The sequence below is a fragment of the Rhipicephalus microplus genome, unplaced genomic scaffold (assembly GCF_043290135.1).
Source record: "Rhipicephalus microplus isolate Deutch F79 unplaced genomic scaffold, USDA_Rmic scaffold_65, whole genome shotgun sequence".
NCBI lineage: Eukaryota > Metazoa > Arthropoda > Arachnida > Ixodida > Ixodidae > Rhipicephalus > Rhipicephalus microplus.
The window spans coordinates 1,454,525-1,475,511 of record NW_027464638.1 but is presented as its reverse complement, the minus strand read 5'-3'; the positions used below and the strand labels follow the sequence as shown (position 1 = coordinate 1,475,511).

The following is a 20,987-nucleotide window of genomic DNA, read 5'->3' as shown; positions in this document are numbered from 1 at the left end:
TCAATTTTGTCAAACATTGCCAGTGTGAATGCTTACTTGCTCGAGGCAAAAAAAAAACACTCAAACTTTTTTTACGTTCTACGTTATATTTAAAGCTTCTCTGACGAATCACTTTTTTTTTGCTTTATACGCAATAGACGTAATCTACACACAAGCCCAAGCGCGCATTCAGTTATAGCCCTTTATATTAGTTTAATACATTTCACTCGTAGTATTTATAAAGCTACGTGCAAGTTACATCTTAATCCTTGCAACCAGTATAACAGTACATCATTCATTAATTCATAATTGACCACTAATGTACCACTTCCCTTCCCAGGCGCGACTCACTTAGACAAAGCACGTTTAGCAAATAGTGGCGCTTCCGCAGATAGCACGCCACTTGTGCCACTAAGCCCGTGAGTTAGTTGCCAGAGCACGCTTCCCGAACACGAGGTTTTGCTAGTGGCTGTGGCGTTCGCATTTCTTTCGTTATTTTATTATTCTTTTTTTGAAGACCAGCCAGCTCTTGACAAGGTACCATGAAGCCCACTAAAGCCACCGTCAAAGCACTCAGAGATGCACACAAAAGCGAAACAGACAACACGAAAGTGTCGATTCAGCCGCAGGTTTTAAGCGACTAACTTTCGTGGCCCCTTCGACTACAACCAATCCGGTTTTTCAATCAGGCACGCCCTGCAGCTTTTCGAATAGCCCGTCCGTCGACAGGAGCCTTTCCGTGTGCACTTCTTTCTTTTATTATCTTTACCTTTCTTCGCTCATTTCTCATTCAAAATCGGATTGCGTTTTAGGCCGAACCAGTCTAAAACGCAATCCGATTACCCTGAATCCTATCAATTCGCCAACTCAGCGCAAGACCGGGATGACAAATGGATCGTGCTGCTGGTATTGACAAGGCTCTGCACATACACGGCTAGCCGCAAGACGACAGTAAAAAAAGCGCGAAATTTAAAGGAACGTTTGGGGCGACTTCAAGTTAACGTGCAGCATTGAATCCCTGCTGCGCCTCTGCGCCTCATCATCAAGAGCACTGCTCTTTTTTCTCTACTTCTTTTTACTTGCGATCTCTTTACCATGAAGTTATCCGCAGTCGATAGAATACGCATCGTGTAGTGTCAAGCAGAACAAACAATATTCGAAGGACGCCAGCAAAACAAAACCTCACCAGTTTTCGGCGCACTAGTTTCCGGCGTTTCACAGGCTATTGTCGATAACGCTAAAGAGCGCGCAGACCTTCCTTTTTTTTCGACAAACGGCCAAAATCGAAAGCTCGAATGACTTATGAACAGTTATAATACACACTCATGGCTACACAGCAGTCCCAAAAACTGAGCGCTCCACAGAGTGCTTTGTCGGACAATACAATTTTTAAATAAGAACTTGATGGCAGTTTTGCAGCATTTTCACACGAGAACTCGGTGTAGAGGCACAAATGCTTGGCCTCAACTAAAATGACATCGACGAGACAAACTAACAAAGACTCACTATTTATTTTGTAATTATTTTTTTGATCGCAGCCATTTATATGAAGAAGTTGTAGAGCGTGCCAATCTGTGGCATAACCATTTTTTAAACCAGGAAAGTTGTAAGCCATTACCGATATTCAAAGTGGAATTCTATAGACCGTTTTCCGCAGTTAGTTTGTCTATGCAAAACTAGATGGCGCCCCCACACCGAAGCGCCACGGCCTTCTCCTCGGCGGCGCGGCCCTGATGTGGCGTGTGGCGGACGTTGTCCTGCAGCCTACGGCGAGAAACGGTGGTGGTAGTGATTCTTAAAGAAGGAAAAATGCATCTAATTTCTGTCAACCGTAAGGCGACGTGGCGCAGCAAAGGCGAAGCAGCAAACGCGAAGCAATAAACGCGATAGCAACAAACTGGAAGGTCACGCGCAGAATGGCAAGCAGATCAAAACGTGCTCCGCCTTTCTCACGCACAAATAACGCACGAAACGTATTCACAGGTACAGATGAACGCGAATAAGCGTCTAAATTGTTACTTCGCTGTGTCTGAAAAGCGCGCTCTTTTTGCAAACGGAGACTGTGCACGATTGCAGTGACCGTTGTGCACCCCGTGAATACAAAAGAATCGTTCCGGTGAAAGCTTCAGGACCGTCAAGACATAAGATGCTCCCAACCACGAGATAAGGACGCGCGAGTGTGCGTTCAGGGGCTTTATGACCACCCACTCCCCTCCGCGAGGCAAAGTACCCGTTGGAGATAAGGGCGCGCTCCACCACGCGTTCACTGTGCGCGACAGTTCCCCTCCGAGATTCCTATCACCAGCGGTAAGTAGTAGATATGTATATGGCTTACCGTTTGAGCGCTGAAGAATATGCTTCTCGGTAGCTCAGTGGTTAGCGCCTCGCATTTAGGACTCGCAGGTTCTACGTTCGATTCCGCGCACCAGAATCTTTTTCCTGATTTTTTTCTTGCTTTCTTTCTTGCGTTTTCATATATATAGATACGTATACATATACAGTGCATGACATCACCGGCGGCGGCGAAATCCAGCTGATAGTGTCCATATAATTGCTATCGCAATGAAAGCCCCGCCGCGGTGGTCTAGTGGCTAAGGTACTCGGCTACTGACCCGCAGGTCGCGGGTTCAAATCCCGGCTACGGCGGCTGCATTTCCGATGGAGGCGGAAATGTTGTAGGCCCGTGTGCTCAGATTTGGGTGCACGTTAAGGAACCCCAGGTGGTCGAAATTTCCAGAGCCCTCCACTACGGCGTCTCTCATAATCATATGGTAATTTTGGGACGTTAAACCCCACATATCAATCAAATCTATCAATGCTATCGCAATGAAAGAAGAGAAACAGACGGCTCGGACCATGCGCTGCACCCGCTTTGCTGACCAACCCGGGAGCGGCGGCGGTGAATTGGCCGACCATCGGCGGTGGCGAAGAAATGGGAAGGAGCCGGTCATTAGATCACGTTATCAAACGTGGCAGCGCCCATTCGCCGCTGCCGAAAACCGTCTATAAAGGGCGATATCAAAACTGACGGCGACCGGCGCGCAGGGAATTCTTTGTTACAAGAAACCAGAACTACACGTGACAAGGAAGTGATAAATTTTGAATGAAGGCACGCCGAAAGGGACTCTGGTCTGGAAAATTGGCATATATTTGTAACTACAATGTTACAAAACTTTGGGTGATGTATGTGGTGTTTATCTGTTTGTTCCTTAAGATATAAACAAAGGCGTAAAACGTTTTCACCTGCAGGAAGAAGCGCCGCAGTGGCTGCAGCCGAGTCTCTTATTTAACAAATAAACTGTTTACATTGCGCGGTTTTCTCGTGCCCTACTCAAAATAAGCATACAAGAACACAACCCCACACGCAAAAGACCAATGGAAGGCGACCCGCTGTCGCAAATGAGACGACTTCCGCTTTTCACAGAAAGATAACAGCCACGACGCGCTTTCATTCAAATTTGTCACTTCCTTCTCGCGGGTACTTCCGGTCTAAAGTAAGAGAGTAGTCGCGTTTCGTGAGCGCCAGGCGCGATGAGTTTCGACATCGGCCTTAAAGAACCCCTAAACCACCAAAAAACGCTCGCTGTTGCTTTCCTCTACCGACAACAGCCAGAATGGCGCCACCGGAATGATTAGCGCTATCAGTGGGCGAAGAAGAGCCTGTTTTCTGCTAGTGGACGTGCGCGCCAGTTGAGCTTCCACCTCCGACATTCAGGAAGAGCGCTTCGGAGAGCTGGTTAGGCGAGTCGACGAACGCAGCGTAGCGAAGAAAAGTGCGAAATAAGTAAACGCAAACTTCGCCAGTGCTTGCTGTAGACTCCTGCACAAGTTAAAGCCGCAACTAAATTTTGATCTCTGGCTGGTTTAGGGGGCCCCTTAAAGGGGCCCTGCAACACTTTTTGAGCATGGTCAGAAAACGCTGGCGATCGGTAGTACAGGCTCCGGACAACATGCGAGCCAAATATTATAGCGCAGCACGTGGCTTGGAATTCACAATAAAATATCAGTCAGCTAAAAATTGCTTTCTCTTCCTTCGACAAATGACGAAAGATGCTCAAAAATCACACGTCGATTGGCCATCTATCAGCCATTGGCTGATTTAAACATGGCGTGCTCGGTTGTCATAGAGATCGCCGCAAGAGACCGTCACTTGTTGTGCGCGCGCGATCGCACTGACAAAGCGGCGTATTTAAAAAAAAAAGAGTTCTCAAGGTCACGAGGCGCGCGTGACGTTTTTTTGTTTGACCCTCCCTGCTCAGCTTCCAGAGCTTTCGTCGGGACGAGAGAAGAGATAATGCGATTGCAGCGTGTGAAAAATATTTGTAACTCCACTCGTACTGGACGGATTCTTCAAACTTTTCTTGAAACTATGACAGCTCTTCTTGAAATTATGACCACAGACGTTAAACATCGGGCTCTAGATGTGCCTCTAAGCGTATAGTTGTAAGTGCATCCCCTTTAAATGGTGCTATAGCTGCCAAGAGCCTACAGATATCGTAAAATTTCTCATATAACGATGTATGTGCAATAAGCGATTAACTAATGAGGAAACACGATTAACTTGCGTGTTACACCGATTCCTGCGACGGAGGGATCAATTAGGATTTTTTTCTTACTTTCATTTTACAGTTTCAGAAGCACAATAGAACTGTTTTGCTGAAAGTACCGGGCGAACTAGCCAGCTTTCTGATGCCCATGCAGTTTTGTGCTTTTCTGACCGCAGTTCTGTACCTGGGCTATATATATTTTATATGTACGCCTGAAGCCTGGAATACCGCTATCTGTCAGGGCAGCAAATGCTAATGAAAAGGATCGGGAGAACGGCAATTAAATGCAAACAGAAAAATGAAAGGGGCTGAAAGAGAAATAAAAATAATAAAAGCAAAGGCTTAGGCTTCTTCCTTTCTTTACCTCTTACTGTGAACTTCTAACAAAAGTGCACGTTTACGTATTTGTTTCTTAACGTTACTTCACTTAGAAGAGATGAGCACATTTCTCCCTGGCAAAGACGTCGTTTATCGAGGCTCCACTTGTAAATTAAATTTATATTTTTACTACACAGCTTGGCTTTCCGAAAGGGTGCCCCCGAAATTCAGCGCCTTGATTAAAACTGAACAATTACGTCTGTCGAAAAGAAACAACGCCGGCAGCGTTGCTTGCTTGACCATGTAAGTAATCCTGCGTACGTTTTTTTTCTTCTTCTCTGGCGCCAACCCGGTGAACCAACGTAATGCAGTCCAGTCCTTTTGCCTTTCCCGCCTCATTTACTCTACTTTGTCGGAGACGTAATATTTCGCATTTTCAAAAAGCATCCTCGCCATCGAATTAAACTTTATCCGTTTGAGGTTCTCGCAGAGCGAATTAGTAAATGTTGTTGGACTGCTCCCGCATAACTTTGCGGGCAAGAAGAAACATTTCACAAGTTTAACGAAAAACAAAGGAATGAAGGCGGAGAGACCGGAACACACTGCTCGACGTCTCTATTTTTGCAGACAAGAGAGCTCTGCACTTAGAAAACCAGCGGGGTGTAGTGGATGTCCGATAGTATACACAGACACCCTAAAACTAAAATTTAATCTGAAAGCAAGAAAATAGTTTCCTTTTTACGCACCCAGCGTCACCCGCCAAAGCGGGAAGCCTTGCGAGTGAGCTCGTCAAAAGCGAAAGCACGAAAGAAACTTTTAGTTTTTACACACGCCGTAAAGATCTGGTTTTGCACACTGAGCGATGGCCCGCGCGCATGCAGCCTTTACACCGATGGTATACAAAACATGATCAGCTATAATTGTCGACAAGAGAACTGAGTGACAACCTATAACGAAGGATTAAGGCTAAGCTTTCTTTAACGCTTCATCCTAATCTCTTTCTCTCTTTTCAGACTCCACAGCTGCTGGTTTTCATCATGAGCCCCACGGTGTTGGGAACGGCTATCATAAAGGTGGGCCAGGCCAATTACACACCAACCGCACGCACAAGCCCCGGCACAAACAAAATGGAAGTCAAAACAAGCGCGTGTCGAGTGCGGCGTAGACAAGAAAGTCGGAAGAATCGAAGCATCGTCGATCGGAACTGAAGCGTTCTCGACACTCGTAATAACGCGGGTCAGAACAAGAGCTCATCCTGACTCAGCGCGCAAACTGTTTTTCAGCAGCAGCAGCAGTGGCGGCGATGATCTGAAGAGTATACATACAGCGCGGTGAATGCGCAGCGTTGATAAGCGGCGACAGACGGCTTGGAACACAAGCGCATCCAAGCGAAAAGCGAGTCGATTCGTGGTGACGCATAGCGCGGCGGAACGGTATCGACCAGGTTAATATAAGGGTGCGAAGAAGCACGTTGACAATCACTTCACGCAGCGCGAATTCAGTTCGGTGTGCACTGTGTACGAAATATTCTGGTTTCTTCCACATATATGTATACGTGCCTGCGATACTATATTATGCAGCTCCACAAGCTTTGCTGCGCGTGTCGTCTTTTGTATACACAGAGTGCCCATCCACGTAAAGGGTATACTTTGAGAGAACAGCGTTTCTTGCTAACGCTTAAGAAAGAGGCTCAAGTAATGCAAAATGAGCATTATTTATACCAAGGATCAGACCGTCATACATTCAAACTTCTAGTATTAAAGAATCGATGTGCACAGGTGTCCTTTACAACGTGCCATTATTCTTTGAATACCTACATGACGTACAGTATATCAACGGGAAAATATTTGCCGGAGCGGCAAGACTGTCGCACGCGGAGCTGTGTTGTTCCCCAGCGCGCCGATATTGAGAGTGCCAAGCACGTTCTCTTTTCCACAGCAGGGGTGGCCGGTGGAAAGCAATCCAACAAGCAGCTTTTTCTGGGCAACTGCGATAAAGATACGGTTGCTCGCCACTTCAGCGAAAAAAAAAAACTAAAGAAACGACAAAAAAAGGATGTCGTGTGCATACTCACATTTGGAGATACGTAACGAACAAGCGTTTCTTTAAAGGAACTCTACAGGCAAACAACAATTTATGTCAGAGTGAAAGCTCAATAGATTACAACGTCTAAAACGTCAATAATATCAACAGCAGTACCCTACTTAGCGAGAAATTAATCTAAAAGTACCACGAGACGCGCCCAGCAGTGGGATAGCTTGGAAATGATCCCGATGACGTCAGGGCGTCCGACTACAATTATTCACTAGTGATCAAACTAGCTGCAATAAGTAAACCTTCCGTGCATCAAGGGATGTAATAAAATGCTGCTTGTCCGCCTCTGTCTGACTTATAAAAAAAAAAAAGAACCACCTGTCGTTACTACGTGGAATGGTTCCAAAATTCCGTTTGAACTGGTTAGGCTGGATAAGTGGTGCCATCTAGCGGAGCCCAATTGAACCAAGCAAGCAGAACCATGGCCTCCGAGATGGCAGCAAATTGTTCAATGGCCACTGTTGCTGCTGTGGCTCCCGTTACTTTCTCTCTGCTGCTACTAATGTCGGTGGCCGCGCAGTATAAAGCAGAGCAACGTTATGCACGCCAACAGTGATGTCAGACGGCCCGCTTTCAGGCGGGGGATTTGAAGTGCGCTGCAATGCAGACCACTAAAACTTGATTTTTTTTTTCAAGATAAGGTTTCTGGACCACTATTTCAACAATCAACATCGACTTAATAATTACCTTCAGTGTCCCTTTGAGAAACTGTCTTTCGGTCGGGCCAACAGCAAGACGGGTTGCTTTCCGTTGGTCCACCGGCCACGAAATGGAATGTATGTAACTTGGTAATCTCGCTATCGACAAGCTCGTGAACAACGATGTGAGTCACAATTTTGCGGCTGCGGCCACCGTTCACTTGTGACAATCGTAGAAACTGTACACATTTTTATTCATACATTAAAAAATCCTTAGACCTAATGCACTTTTCATGTGAATCTGAAATAACAAATTTCCTTCGCGCTTTGAGCTGTTACTAACACCACTACGAGCGATAACGTTGGGGAGGCACACTATTTTGCGTCGGATGCAAAAGCAGTATTTCATTGTTACTAGGGTTTTTTTTTTAATAATTTCGCGCGATGTGGTTAAAGACCCCGGCGGCGGCGGACAACTACGGCGCTGCGCGAGACCTGAGTTGTGATCTCATAACAGCTTTCGCTGTAAAAGCTGTGCCAGAGGCAGTGCACAGAAGCGTACACTCTCTGAACAGCTTTGTCTCTTCTTGCGCTTCAAGGGTGCCAGTCCAAGTGAAACTTACACAATTATTTTCAAGATAAATTCCATTTCACACGTTTCCATCTCTGCTGTGTCCAATGTTGTTCCGTATTCCAGCAAATACTCAGTTTGGTGAATTTTGAGTTAAGCGTACAATTCTCTTGGGTCTCTTGAAGTTCGCTCAAATGAGAGTTCACTGTATCTATCGCAAAGCTCAAACTCGAGGCATGCGCAGTGAAGGAAAAGTGCGGAGAAGATACACGATCGCTACACACCTTCCCGCTCCGTGCCAAACAGCGTTCTTCCTCGCCTTGTACTTTCGAGGTGCATGGTCTATACGATACGCGAGGATGTCAAATACGCTCCAAATCGAAATGAACGAACATTTAAGATTGGAATACCAGCCACAACGAAGTATCTGTCGAACGCGGCTGCCAGTTTATTCAGAGCCGTCGACCTTCGTGCCTGAAGCCGTTTCGTGTGTCTTCGCCACATCCTACATATGTATTTGTGCACGTAACTCATTCATCAGCATCATCGTCAGCCTGACTACGTCCACTGCAGGACAAAGGCATCTCCCATGTTCCGCCAGTTAACCCGGTCCTGTGCTTGCTGCTGCCAATTTATACCCGCAAACTCCTTAATCTCATCTGCCCACCTAACCTCCTGTCTCCCACTAACTGGCAATCCAGTCAGTTACCCATTCGCTGTAGATTACTCATTCACTGTAGACTAATGCAATGAACGGGCGGACGTTCGCCTCTTCTTGCCCGTTTCTCAAAGTTCATTACTGGTAAGTACTCGTCGATTCTTTTATGGATCACTCCGCCGCGCGCACGAATAAATCGTTTTTAATTTGAAGAGGCGCGTGTCACTGCATGATGCGCTACGCTCGTAACGCTTCACAGAATGTATTGCAAGGATGTACTTGCGCAACTTACAGTTCGATGTAGACAAGCATCGGTGTACCTTGCATATTGCGCACGTCAAGAAACCGCACGCGGTCATAATTATTCCAAACGATCAGATGGTGGAGTTGCAACGGACAACCCAGAATGTTCTGTGTTCTTTTTTTATACAACTCGCATTTATCCTACGCGTGCTTTGCGTAGCTACTCACGCTGTTCAGATGATTGAATATTATGTAGGGTTAACGTCCCAAAACCACCATATGATTATGCGAGACGCCGTAGTGAAGGGCTCCGGAAATTTTGACCACCTGGGGTTCCTTAACGTGCACCCAAATCTGAGCACATGGGCCTACAACGTATCCGTCTCCATGGGAAATGCAGCCGCCGCAGACGGGATCCGAACCCGCGCCCTGCGGGTCAGCAGCCGAGTACCTTAGCATATAGACCATCGCGGCGGGGCACGCTATTCAGATGGACGTCTGACAAGTCAGTACGCCCATGATCTGATACGCGTTCGCGAAGACTTAAATTCTGCCCTTTGCGTGCCTAGCAAATACGCATGTTATAGTATCTCCAGTCCACCGCGGTAGATCAGTGGCTAAGCTGCGCGGCTGCTTACTCGAAGGTCGTGGGTTCGATCTCGGTCGCGGCGGTCGCATCTGAATTGATTTGGCTGATATGCTGGGTTCAACGTCCCAAAAGCACCACACGATTACGAGAGACGCCGTAGTGGAGGGATACGGAAATTTCGACTACCTTGGGTTCTTTTCGAGGTGCACCTTAATTTGAACACACGGGCCTACAGCATTTTCGATGGAGGCTAAAATGCAGTCGCCGCGATTCGATCTCGCAAGCTGCGGGTCAGAAGCCGAGTACCTATAGCCACTAGACCAGCGCGACGGGGCAGGTCGCATTTCGATGGAGACGAAACAGTATAGAGCTCAACAGTATACGTTATGTGGGGCTTATAGTTGGTACATATTTAAGTTCAAATACGTGGCGCACGTTGCCAATGAGGAATGGCGCTCTTTCTGTCTCTTCTCGTTCTTCTCATTGGCAACTTGCGCCACGCATTTCAACTGAAACAGTAGGGGACCGTGTACTGCGTGATATCAGTGCACGCGTTAAAGAACCCCAGCTGGTCGAAATTTCCGGAGCCCTTCACTACGGCGTCTCTCAAAGTCATATCGTGGTTTTGGGACGTAAAACCCCAGATAATATTGTTACAGTCGTGCGTCGCGAAATGCCAGCCGTGAGGTGCGATACTCAATTCGGTGCGTGAGCAATGGTCTCTGAAAGATTACGTCAGACGAAAAGACTAGCGATAAATAAAAGCCTCCTTCACCACGTTAAAGTAGGCGAATAAATGTGCAGAACCCGGCTCGCGACCAGAGTTCCAGCAATTGCGAATAGTTTTAAGCAAGCCGAGCATCATTTCATCTGTCGAGCGCACCAGGGAGCGTCAATATTCCACCCGTTTTTTCATTCCTATATATACTGGAACGTAAGACCTCCGACGACATTATGACCTCTCTGGCTTTCACTAAAGTCATCGTCTCAACCATTCCTCACTTGCCCTTGCGCAACGGGCATTCATTCGCACAAAACGTGCAGAGCATATCCCGCTATTCGCCCGGGCTCTCATCAACGGCACCGAAGTGGCGGCCACTCGGCCCGAGCTTCAACTCTGCCAACAAAAGGTCCCGCGCGAACCGCGATAAAAGTGGCGCCTCGTGACACTCACCACCTTTCCGCCATATACAGCCTCATACAGTCTTCCGCCATACATATGGGCTTATCAAAACAGCTCGCAAGCGCTCCTTCCGTGCCAGTTTGGAGCAGAATGTCACGTACGCCATTTCATTCCTTCTGCGTGCCGTGCATACTGGAACAGCAAAAAACACCGAGGCACCTATGTGGCGCAATCTACGGCACAACTATATCGGCGGTCAACGCACGTTGTCACGCTCAGCAACGACTACTGAAAGGAACACCCAACGCTGAATCCTTCTAGGTTGCCCTGTCTTGCTGCGATATATATATATATATATATATATATATATATATATATATATATATATATATATATATATATATATATATATATATATATATATATAGAAGCGTACGGAACCTACTACTGAAGCAGTAATACAATTACGCGTATCATTCGAACTAATTGTGCAATTTACAGGGCAAACTGAACCCTTAAGCAGTGGGAGGCGCGGTATACTGCAGTGTTCCAAGTTAATGTCTATCACCTCAGTTTAGTCAACGGGCAACAATATCAGTCCTCCGACACCGCAAGTGCGCACTCCCTTCAGAATGAGGCAGTCAAGATTACGCATGGTAGCCGAACGTCATCACCAATGGCCCACTTGGGCGGTTAACACATTCACATTTCGCGCAACCATCGTCCAACACAACGCAACACTTTGGCCAAAAGGAAAAAGAAAAATACCAGCCAGGAATTTCGTGGTTCGCAAATGTAGAAAGAAGACCTCCCAAATGAAGACTAAGAGCTAATTATTGTTGCATCAATTGCTAGAGCTGAGATGCAGCAAATCAATTTCTCTAAATATATTACGACTCGCGAGCAACTCGCGCTCGTTTATTCCCCGAGATGCAATGTCGTTGCCTTTCGTATACTCCCGTTTGCGCAATACGAATGAGATCTCGCGGCGGCTCCTTCTCGCCGGAAAATTATGTTCAGCGACTACGCAAGACGTCCTTAGTGTAGCCGACTTCAAGTCTGTCATTGTTCTCATACAGAGATGTTAGAAATTACTTGTATAAAGTAATTAGGTTACACGACTTTCCTAAAAATGCATCAATTATAATAATATTACATCACAAATTACACCTGGCCGAAAGCAAAGACAAACTACTGTTACTTCTGAAAAATAAAGTCCCCTTGAAATTGCTTCAGCAAAAGTTGGCGCCACCCCGTACTACGTCACTTATGGCGAGCTCCGCCAGCGCCTCCTAGAATTTACCTGTTCTAGGTGGCTTTGGCTCCGCACGCACTCGCTGGCAGGATGGCCCCTTGGCCCAACCTCGTAGGAACCCGCCTTGCGAGAAGAGGAAATTATATTAAGGAAGCGAAGAACTCTTACAAGGTCTTCGCGACGAAGCAGATAAGACCTGGCGAGACGCAGACGAGAACGGCACACGCGCCAGCGTCGAGTTGCTGACGAGCTTGTCATCGCGCACGGCCGAGCACTTCACGAAAGCACGCACGCACCCATCCAGGGAAGCCTTTGCCTGCCGAGAAGTGCGCACAAAAACGGTGGCATGATATACGAGCGCAAACGGGCAGAAGCAAGCACGGGCGACTCTCTAGTGTTTGCGCGAGTGCGCTCACGAGTGCGTCGACACCTCCGCGAAGGTGTCAAACAAGGCGGCGGCACGTGACCGTGTACGCCAAGCGCTTGGTGAACCTTTCCCTCGGAAAACGCCCTCCCATAAAGGTCATGCTCATCATCCGGCAAAAAAAAAAAAAAACGGCCACCGGGTTTAGTTTTTATATACCTTATTCTGGAATAGAAAGCATGCAAGACGCACGATCTTCTCGCTGTGCATATTTGCCGTCGATAGGGCCAGCCTTCTCTCCACATGTGCCATTGACATTTCGAACTTAGGCGTGCAGGATTAAATACGTCCACACGGACTTTCAACTGCCACACAGACGTGGTTCAGACATGCAAGTGTTCTAAAGGGGCTATGACTGCCGACATGTCAGTTCCGCATTCGATTTGCGTGTTCTAATTTGTTAATTAGAACTAGCAGACAGTGCCAAGAAAAGTAGAGGAAATGTCATTTGCAGTAATTGTGATATCAATGTCAAGAAATTGTACGAAAAGATAACCTCTCGCCGGCTGGCAACGAACCTTATACAACCGTCAAAATTATGCGTCCGGTGCTCAACCAATCGAGCTACACCGCCCCGCCGCGGTGGTCTAGTGGCTAAGGTACTCGGCTGCTGACCCGCAGGTCGCGGGTTCGATTCCCGGCTGCGGCGGCTGCATTTCCGATGGAGGCGGAAATGTTGTAGGCCCGTGTGCTCAGATTTGGGCGCACGTTAAAGAACCCCAGGTGGTCGAAATTTCCGGAGCCCTCCACTACGGCGTCTCTCATAATCATATGGTGGTTTTGGGACGTTAAACCCCACCAATCAATCAATCAATCGAGCTACACCGGTAGTCGCGTAATATCGACCAGACGTGAAAGCATGTGTGCATTGCAACGAGTGGTCGTTTTTATTAAAGGCCCACCATTTACAAAGTGCTACGAAATTTGATCATCGGCTGCAAAATCGCCAAAAGAGGGAGCGCGTAAGTTCGCGTGACGCGCAGTGATCCCTTCGCTGAATCAGAAAAAGGAATCATTACGGAGTACGTACACGGTGAGCACTTAACAATACAGATAGCCCACTTGCAGTATAGCAGCCAATAGCGACGTTTGCCGCACGTGGCGCTTTTCAGTCGCGAGAAACGCGGTATGCGTTTCCAGCTCTAGTAGCTATAGCGTGCACACTTAAAACATACTGTGAAGTGCACAAAACGAACAGCGTTCTCGGCTCGGCGCTATACGAACGCCATCGCGTTCTGCTCTCGAACGCGAAACCTCATGAGTAGCACGCACACGCGTGTTTTTTTTTCGTTTTTTTTTTTAATTTGCAACGTTTTTTCCGGCTTCCCCGTTGTTGCTGCTGTTCTCAGGCCGAGGAGCTCTCACGCAACTCCCATGTTTACTACACCCTTCCCCCCCACATGAATACAGGATGCTCGCCTTGTTTTCCAGAGAATTATGAAGCGGTAGATATTTTTTAAATATCTTCACCGAAATAAACTTACATCCGGAGCACAATTGAAACATTTTTTTTTTATTACTCAAACCTTTCCTGTTTGTGTTTGGCACGCTTGAACTCGGCCGCCCTTTCACCGAGTAAAATGCCGAGACAAGGACTGAAAAAGCGACGACAGGGCGCTGAACTCGGCTGCTTAATATGTAAGCGTGTGGCTTCCAGTATATATATATATATATATATATATATATATATATATATATATATGCGCGAGTTCAGCGCCCTGTCGTCGCTTTTTCAGTCCATGTCTCTAGTTTTGCGCTGTTTTGGCATCCCAAGTATGAACCACCAACTAGATAGCCCAACTTTCGCTTCTAGTACAGTCTACCCTATAGAGTATTTCTATAGGGTAGACTGAACTAGACTGCACAGTCGTGCGCGATATAAATGTTGTCGCGCGCGCGTCGACTTGCGTAATGTCCCAGATGCCTACAGCGGAACATTTTGGAACAGCGAATATCAAGAATGCGCATTCTCCTCTGCTTCGTTGGCTGTTACATGCTACATTAATGACCCTATTCACGGCGAACTCTACATGCATTCTCTCTATATTGAGCCTTCAATTCGTTGCGATCTTCGTGGCCACGGGCTATTACAAAATTTCTGGGAAAGATGTGTTGAAGCTAGTGTTTGACACTGCTTCGTTGAAACAGCTTCCTCAGCTGTTGTTGGTCGGTGCTGGCGCGATAAGCTTCGAATCGCGATCGACTACACTCTAAATAAAATATCGAGTAAAAGAGGTGTCTTTTTGTCCCACAACAATAATCTTCATCAGGCTTGCGTGCGCTACCATCAGATGACGCGGTATAGCATAACGGCTAGGTGGCGTCACGTCGCTAAGCCGGAGCGCGAGAGTTCCGAGTCCCGGCTAAGGCGACTTCATTCCTACGAAGGCGGGCGAAAGCCAAACCCCCGTGTTCACCATGCATTACGCACACGCTGATGAAACCGAGATGGACAAACTTAATTCGTAGTCCCGCATAACGGCAAGCCTATATATATTAACCATAGCACGATTCGGGATAACCCAGATAAGTATTTTTTTTTCCTTCGCACTATCTCTGAAGATCGTCACTTTCTAAGTAGCGCGCTGGCTCTGCACGGAGAACACGGGCCGATCTCGGAGAAAGAAAAAAAAAATCAAGAAGCGGTCACGGGGGCCCTGTGGGATGTCTCCGCGTCTTGTATGGCAGGCACGTTATCCGTATAGTAGAAAAAAATAAAGCTGTGTAGAGTACGATCCGGTGTACAGAATTTAATTAAGCGCTACGTGAAAGTTTCGGCTTTCCGAATTTGAACATGTACATTGGCTCAGCTGTCTTTTATTTTTTTTAGCTATTTGTCATCACCTGACCCCGATTCGTTGTTGGCCGAAGATTGGAAGTGTAGAAGAATTCACCGGCACTTTTTCGTTCTCAATTTTCAGTTACCTAAGCGGTCGTAATACGTGCAGGCGGCGTTCAATTTCCCACAAGCGCTCCCACATTGCTTTCTTTCTTTATTTTTCCCGGTTCGTACACACATCAGTAAGACAAAACGAGAACTCTCGTTTAGATTCGAAAGAAGAGAAAATTAACCGGAAAGGGCAACAGAAATTCGACATGTGGGCCGGAAATAATTACGGTGTCGTGCGCAACAGTGGCATGAGTACCTGCGCACAAAGAAAAAGGGAAAGGTATACGCCGCTGGAAATGTTGTTCCGTGCACCTATTTTCGGGATGTGAAAAAAAGAAAACAAAAAAGAGAAAAATCAATGCATGCACACGATAGCATGAACGAAGGAAGGTAACGGTGAACGAGCAGGACGTTCAAAGTTGTGCCCTTTTTAAGAGCAGCGGAAGGCGCACGCAGGCGAACATACCACCTATACCAGGTGCGTAACCGATAGTCGGCGCGTAATCAGCGCAAGATGGCACCCGATAGAAATGAATAAACTTACCTATAACTATACAGTCCCAAACACCGGAGTATTTTCCACCGTTCGGACACTGCAGACACTCGTCTTCAGCAATAGCGATGTAAACAAGCTTGATTGATCGATATGCGGGGTTTAACGTCCCAAAACCACCATATGATTATGAGAGACGTCGTAGCGGAGAGCTCCGGAAATTTAGACCACCCGGGGTTCTTTAACGTGCACCCAAATCTGAGCACGCGGGCCTACAGCATTTAGGCCTCCATCGGAAATGCAGCCGCCGCAGCCGGGATTCGACCCCGCGGCCTGCGGGTCAGCACTCGAGTACCTTAGACAACCACTGCTGGGCCGATGTCCACAAGCGTCGTATATTGACACTGAGCCCGTGGCGTGCGACCTCTCAAGGCCCCGGAGGCCGCAAACGGGGCCTCGCGGTGTAGAAAGGCGCCGCCGTATATATATACATTCGCCCGCGCGGCTTGCCAAGATATTGACAGAAGCAGCGTCGCACGACCAGCAGCTGATACAAACACGCGCTCCCAGAGGCAACACTAATACGCCAGAGCAAACTGTGACACACGTGGGATACGGCATTCCACTTGCGACGAGTAAATATTGTTTACAGAAAGACCGCGACGTTTCTCCCAACTACATCCGTATGTTCTGTGTACGGAGTATATACAAAATAAAATGAGGGTCACATCGATTTGCCAAACGTCCGTAACACCACTTATTTTGTTGTTGTTTTTTTTTTACTAACAGCGTCTTGCTTCTCGGTGCTGTACAGCGGAAATTTCGTCAATTTCTTCGTATCGCCTCACACGCTTCTTCAGCGCTCCCAGTTTACATTTCAGATTCTATTTCATTCGGCATTGACAACTCGTTTTCTAGATGAGATTCCTTCGTAGATTTAGGCAGCCGGATTGAGCCGGCACGTGTACGGGCAACAGTTTTTTTTTTTTTTAGATTTGTCTATTTGTGGACTGAAAGTGCATATACCGTCTCAGCCAGCCTGTCTCTGCATAGCTTTATGTCATCTATGTTCGCAAAGCGGTTACCAAACTCTTAAAGAACCTTCGTGATCGAGGACACTCGATCACATATTGAGGCCACGCCGACATAAAGAAAAACCACGCGTCAATCCGTAACCAGCTTTATCAGGTCAACATGCTAGTGGAATGCTTATAATAAAGTATGGGCACTATCTCTTAGGTTTCTGGCCCTCAGTCATCGAGAATACTTACTGGCCAAGAGGAAGAGCGGAAGCATTAGTCCGCGCCCATCACAGTAAAAAAAAAAAAAAAAACTTAACAAGACATCTTGATTAACTATATATATATATATATATATATATATATATATATATATATATATATATATATATATATATATATATATATATATAGAAAGAGAGAGAGAGAGAGACAGAGAGAGAGAGCGAGAGAGCACGCATACTACTGGAATATTTCGACATTCATAAACCATGTATCCGCATTCGATTCATCCACTATTGTTTCCGTCTTCTCCATGCGTCTGCACGAGTATGGCGTGGTAAGCCGAATCATTCACATCCCAAGCCATTTCATATCACCTCTCGTCTTTCTCTCTGGTGTATTCAATGCCTTCACTGGACTCTACATACTAAGCGCCCCGTGAGGCAGGTCTGTGTGAACCGATTGGCAGTGATTTCCGTCTAGTGATCGAGAAAAATCAGTGTGACAGTGATGCCCCGTACCTTTTTCGGTCTCGCCAACTCTACCTATGGCGCTGCACGGCGCCGACTTTACGCAGTACGAAGGACCGCGTGCGAAGTTGACAATAGGAAGTTTAAGACTAGCGCACCGCGAGCCCTTGCGCTGCGGTCACTGCCATTGCGCATGCGTCGTAACGCGAGTCGGCGTTCGCGTAGCGCACGCAGAAAATCCGAAATTGCGTACGGCGATCGCGGCCCGCAAGCGCTGGTTTCGAGGCTACGGTGTCGCTGCGAACGTGCGTCGCTGTTTGCAGCAGGGCAAACGCTATTCTAAAACCCGCTACGCCCGCAGCACTTGCAAACGGCATTCCAAAACTCCCTAATGACGGCAAGTACGGCGCGACCGAAGCGGTAGCGCAGTGTCCAGGCAGGAGCACTGGTGGTGGAGCATAGTATGAACTATCCAAGGTGCCGCACAGCTCTGCAACCGGTTGCAACGCGCGTTGACGTCATCGTGGCGGAGTTTTGTTTCGTTTAAGCGCGTCATATTAATAACGGCCGGCTTAAACAGCTCCGCTGTTAAAAACCACATAAATTAATCGATTCTATCGAGGTTAACTACTGTTTCTGCGCCAGTCTTTTCTAATGTGAACGCTCCGAGTGCAACAAAAAAAAAATAAGAGATAACCAACAACACGCACACAGCGCCAGTGTGCACCTATCGACGTTTATAGCAAAGACACCGACGCGAAGTCTCGTTTCTCTGCACGCTTACAACGCGAAAAAATTGGGGCTGAAAAATATGCTCAGTCTCTGGTAAGTGGGTTCCTCGTCGGCAATCGCACGGCGTACTTCGCATGGTGTACGAAAATTCTGAGCGAATTAAAACGCGCGCAAGCATAGACACGCAATTACCTGTGCTTCACTCGCGAGCAGCAGACACCAAAACAGCGAGAGATTGGTCCCCGAGAAAGCTCGATCGCTTCGCTGTACCGCGCAGAACGACGAGAGTACACAAGAGACCCCATACATCTCACCTCTCGCGAAGCAATTAATTCAGACGGAGACCGCACGTCTAAGGGCCGAGTGCTGTCAACTAGGAGCACACAAAAACAAGGGCAGATTTCAGGCTCTCACCTGTCTGTACGGAATCGCACGTGACATGGGCGAAACGGTGGCGCTTGAAATGGTTACGCCGAGCAAGCAAACAAATATTTTTTTCGCGCACCACCCACACTCTTCGCCTTTCCGACGACAGCCCGAGCCTAGCGTATACAGTGAAGGGACGCCGACTTCGCTGCAGGCGAGCGCTTGAAATTGGAGATAAAAAACAAAAAGAAAAAGAAACGGGTGTGCGCGAGTGACACATGCGGCCAATTGCAATGCTGCCCACGGATGCGGACCAGAAGGGAGTTCGGGCAAAGCCCGCACCTCGGGGCGAACACAGGCCTCCACCACGAAGACGCGCTAAGTGACGAGAGTGCCACGAAAGTTTGCCAGGACCGGGGCGCTGCAGCGTGCGTGATCACCCGCGCAGGATGAACGACCCTTCCCATCATCCCCGTTGTGTTCTGTTAAAAGGAAGAGCAGATTGTGCGGGCGGAAGATGATCAATGCACCAAGAAAATACATCAAGCCAAAAAAAAAAAAAAATGAACGAACCCAGGAAACGGAGGAGAAGACAGGAAAGCGGATCTCAGTTTCCTGTGTTCTTTAATTTTTGGCTGGGTATATTTTTTTTATTCTATGCACCAACTAGCCCAACAACGCGTGTTATTAGATGAGCAGTGGTTCGGAGCGAAAAGGGAAGACGGCGAGCCATTTTCCGCAACTCTTGTGGGAGCACGCAGTAGCTGTCAGGCTACAGGAAGACGCGCATCAGACAGAAAGATGCGTCGAGGGATCTTGTCCGTACAAGCGAACGGTGCACGCATGACGAGATGCGCTTGCGCATGTCGGCAGAAAGAAATATGATTTGAAGCCTGCCGCGCGACATACATACATACAGGCACACAGACAGACAGATTAGATAGATAGACAGATATGCATACATACACTCTCAGTCAAATCCTGGCTAGGCTTCACGGCCGCAGGCAGAAAACCAAGCCAGTTATCGCCACTTCTACGCGGCTCCGTAGCCGTGCCCCAGAGAAACTGGCCCAATTTGAAGTGGCCTTCAATATAGCCGGGACAAAGATCAGCCGGGATTTTTGGTCAAATATTTCTTGGCAATAACGGCCTGCGGTTAGACGTGACAATTCCGTAGGCGGCCTGGCCCTGATGCGGTGGCGAAAAAGAAAGCATTATTTTACGCTTTTGAGAGCTGTTTCTCGCCGATAATGCGGCGAATATTACTGCTACAGGTAATTAACACCATCAGTACCACAATCACCTACATCTGCGAGATTAACATGCAAAGCACAGCCCTGGAATCAAACTCGGGACTGCAGCCCCGCCACGGTGGTCTAGTGGCTAAGGTACTCGGCTGCTGACCCGCAGGTCGCGGGATCGAATCCCGGCTGTGGCGGCTGCATTTCCGATGGAAGCGGAAATGTTGTAGGCCCGTGTGCTCAGATATGGGTGCACGTTAAAGAAACCCAGGTGGTCGGAATTTCCGGAGCCCTCCACTGGTCTCTCATAATCATATGGTGGTTTTGGGACGTTAAACTCCACGTATCAATCAATTATTGAATGAACACAATTTATTGAACACTACAACAAACTAGAAGTCACTTTTGTTCACGCGGTATGAAAACTACGTCACTGTGAACATTGTGCACGTAGTCAAGATATCGTCCTGGAAGTAGAGGTCGCACACAGCGCAAGATCTAGATAGTTCCTTATCCAATCTCGGTATTGCTCGTTGCCACTGTTGAAGACCCACCTCATCAACGCGTGGCTTGAAAAAGTGCCTTTTTTCGGTCGCAGATTACGTTGAGTCGAAGCCGCTTTCGCAGCCAGTGACTAAGAAGCGAGGCATGTTTTATAACATCAAAAAACCGTCACACGTCGCATGAGAGCTATGCAGCTAACAACAGAACTGACAGCAAGTGAAACACAACGTCAATTGTCACCAAGATATCGCAGTAAGCAGCAGTGGGAGCACGAACTGCGCGAGTGTCGTCAATCTCGCTGAGACACACAACGATAGCGATTGCCACGGAACACACTTGCACTATACTTGCAGGCTACGAAGAAGCGCCTGCTGTTTTGCTTCGCAGGCGTGGTCGGTGGCGTTCGGCTAACCGCCAGGATCCTCGGCAGACCGGTCAAAAAAAAAAAAAAACGACGAGCGCGCCCCCTCGTGGTGGTACATAGAAGGGTGACACCTGCTGCGGCGCAGTTTGCAAACTGAAAGAAGAATCTAGTAACGTTGCGTGAAGCAGACGTCTCACCACCACAGCGCCACCGCATGAAGGCGAGTCTTTTTGCGGGAGTATATATC

The 20,987-nt window shown here is 47.6% G+C and overlaps 1 protein-coding gene across 3 annotated transcripts in view; it reads right to left on the bottom strand.

The window, feature by feature from the left end:
- LOC119161362 (glycosyltransferase 25 family member) overlaps positions 1-20,987 on the bottom strand; it is a 230,211-nt gene that overhangs the window by 146,369 nt on the left and 62,855 nt on the right. The gene's annotated exons all lie outside the window — the stretch shown is intronic.